This window comes from Phyllostomus discolor, chromosome X (genome assembly GCF_004126475.2).
Source record: "Phyllostomus discolor isolate MPI-MPIP mPhyDis1 chromosome X, mPhyDis1.pri.v3, whole genome shotgun sequence".
Lineage (NCBI taxonomy): Eukaryota > Metazoa > Chordata > Mammalia > Chiroptera > Phyllostomidae > Phyllostomus > Phyllostomus discolor.
In genome coordinates, this window is record NC_050198.1 from 3202332 (window position 1) to 3205962 (window position 3631).

The following is a 3631-nucleotide window of genomic DNA, read 5'->3' on the forward strand; positions in this document are numbered from 1 at the left end:
GATTGGTTTAGGTAGTCACTGCGCGCCGGAAGACCCGCCCCGCCCGGGGCCTGTGTGACGACACATTCGTGGCGCGTTCTGCACCACGCTATGGGGCGGGCTCAAGGTGACAGTCCAGCTCTTCAGCTGAGAGCGGGAACCGCTGGTGGCAGGTGCTGGGTGCAGAGCGCTTAGGTGCAGCGCCCTGGTCACGGCACTAGAGTTTGGACCCAGGCCAGCGCCCGCGTCGGGCAGCTGTATCTGTGCCAATGGGTTAACTGGGTGAGAAGACGAGGGTCGTTTCTGCACGACCCAGGTCCCTGGAATAGTTTCTTGGCTTTTGACATTTTGCTCTTCCCTCAAGGGAGAGTGGTCCTGGCTCCGGGAAATGGCCAGGCTTTGGAAATAGCTACCCAGATCAGAGTTTGATCGCGATTCTAGCGCTTAGTTTATTAACCTCCGCCAGCCTCAGCTCGTGAATAATAAGATGTGAATAATACCTAGTGCACAATGCCCGGTGCGTTAAAGCAAACAAATAGTGCCCACTAACATTATTTTTTATCATCACAATCACTATCAGCAATACTTTCCCTGTTAGTGTCGCAGAGGATTCAGTAATAACCAAGCATAAACCACTGGAAGTCTAAGTAGCTTATTTTTCTGGGGTATCTTGGCAAACCATGGCAAGATCCTTAAAAGGGGGTGTATTTTAGTTCTAGAATTTTCACTTTTGGGAAATTATTTCAAGGAAAAACAGATGTAAACTGGATGCTCATTGCAGAATTATTTTAATAGGTGGAAACTGGAGACAAGAGGAGATGGCTAAGTCAGGCTAACTAATGTCATGGACATAATTACCATGCTCTTCTTGCACTACCGAAGAGTCAAATAGCACAGAAGAATATGAACTTTAACAAAAGCATACTGGACGCCTGCCTGTACTGTCCATTGCAGCCGTTCAACACGTGGTGTTCACAGCTCGGAATGTAGCTGAATTGAGATGTGTGGTAACCGTAAGTTACGAAGTGGATTTTGAAGAGGTAGTTTGAGAAAAAGATGATAAAAATCTCATTTTTTAATAGCGAGAGCATGTTAGGGAAGAACTATGTAGGCAAAATATAAGATTAAAATTAAACCCACTTATACCTTTTTACTTTACTTAACACAGCTAGTAGAACATTTAAAATTATATATGTGGCATGCAGCGTATGTTTATGTATGCCTATTGGACAGTGTTATTCTATTTCCCAGATATGCAGTGGTGAACAAGACATTTTTTGACCTCATAAAAGTAACATTCTTCAGTAGAGCATAGACAATACACAGAATATAATTGTACATCATGGTAGGTTCTATGAAGAAAATCTAGTAGGGTATTGGCCAGAAAGCGTATATTGAGGGGGATTTTTTTAGACAAAGTTCTTCCTCTACTGTTTAAAAAATGGTCCCCAGCTGGGGTAGCTCAGTGGATTGAGCTCCAGACTGCGAATCAAAGGGTCACCAGTTCAATTCCCGGTAAGGGCACATGCCTGGGTTGCCGGCCAGGTCCCCAGTTGGGGGTGCTTCAGAGGCAACCACACATTGATGCTTCACTCCCTCTCTTTCTCCCTCCCTTCCCCTCTCTAAAATGGATGGGGGGGAGGATGAAATATCTATGAACAGAATGAGGGTAGGGAATGATAGGAGTGTAGTGTCTTCTGGGAAAAGTCAGGTGTAGAGTGAAGCTGATAATCAATTGGGGCCTGTTGAAATATCTGCCTTAGGCAAGAGGCTGCATCAGGGGAGGAAGGAAAGTAAGAAGAGGGGTAAGTAGGAGGGAGAAAATGCTGAAGGACTCCCAGGAAAGGCAGGAAAAGCAGGCTAGAGTAAATATGTTTCAGGTAGAGCAGTTAGTGGAGTACTATGAGTCTCTATACTACAGTACCATGAGTGTGTATATACATTCTCTCTCTCTGGGTGGAAGGCGTCCAGAGAAGTAAGGTAGATCCACTGGGCCAGGGGCTTAGATTCCACCTATTTTGTAGCGTCATGCTCCCTGGTTTGTTGCCTTGGCCCACATGGCCCAAGATGGCACACCACTGAACCTCCCTTCCAACCAGTGGGAAGAGAGGTATGGGAAGCCCTTGCATGCCCCATCCCTCTAATATGCTAAAGTAGCATTTCTCCACCTTGGCACAATTTACATTACAACCAGGATAATTCTGTGTTTGGGGGCTCTGTTGTGCATTGCAGGATGATTAACAGCATCCCTGGGCTCTACCCACTAGATGCTAGTAGCATCCCTCGGTTCTGACAATTAAAAATGTCCCAGACAGCCCTGGCTGGCATAGCTCAGTGGATTGAGCGAGGGCTGGGAACCAAAGTGTCCCAGGTTCGATTCCCAGCCAGGGTACATTCCTGGGTTGCAGGCCATAACCCCCAGCAACCGCACATTGATGTTTCTCTCTCTCTCTCCCTCCCTCCCTTCCCTCTCTAAAAAATAAATAAATAAAATCTTAAAAAAAAAGAGAAATGTCCCAGACAATGCCAAATGTCCCTAGAGGCAAAGTCATCCCCAGTTGAGAACCACTGCCTTAAGGGTATTACCCAGAAGTCTCCAACAACACTTCTGCTTAAATCCCACTCATGGCCAAAGCTTCATCACTCAACCATCATAAGGGTAGTGGAGTCTTGGAAGTGTCTGCTGGCCAGGTTCCCAGCTAAATGTTAGCTAAAGAAGAAGGCAAGAAGCTAGCAGATTCTTCCACAGCCTTGTTGCTACAAGTAGTGGAAATTCTGTAGCTGACTGAGAAGGTGGCCCTGTTTTTTTTATCTTCCAGGCTAAGTGTTAGTTATTAATCCTTTTAATTCATTTGCATGAAAATACTGCTGGTGGGGAACACTGAGCACAAAGAAGTGACAATCCCTTTCGAAAAGGATGGGCATTTGTTACCCTAGAGAGCTGAGCAGGGTGAGTGAGACACTGGATTCAGAAATGGAGGCTAGAGAAGTTTGGATTTTCATGTGTTTTAGTGCCATCCTGTGGAAATTTATAAGTCCTACCATTCGTCACTCTGTTGCCTGGTATATTCTTTGATTTGTTTTAGGCATTAACCTCAAATTATAAATAACCCTTATATGGACTTTAGCCAGACTCTAAAAGGCCCTTACAGCCCTGGCCAGGTGGCTCAATTGCTGGGGCATCTCCCCTGCATCAATAGGTTGTGGGTTCAATCCCTTTTTGGGGTGCATATGGGAGGCAACCAATCATTGTCTCTCTCTCTCTCTCTCTCTCTCTCTCTCTCTCTCTCTCTCTCTCTCTCTCTCTCTCTCTCTCTCCCTTCCTCCCTCCCTCTTCCTCTCCCTCTCCCTCTCCCTCTCCCTCTCCCTCTCCCTCCCTCTCCCTCTCCCTCTGTCTCAAAATTAACAAACATATCCTGGGGTGAGGATTTAAAAAAGAAGAGAAAAGGTCCTTGCAGGTAAGGAGCTCTTTAAAGCAGAGTCTCTCACTCTCAGCACTATTGACATCTGGGACCAAATCACTCTTCACTGTGAGAACTGTCCTGTGCACTGTAGGATATTTAGCAAAAATTGCCAAATCTCCCCTGGGCAGGGAGGCAAAATTGCTCCTAGTTGAGAACCATTCATTTTAACAGAGCACCTAAAAATTCCA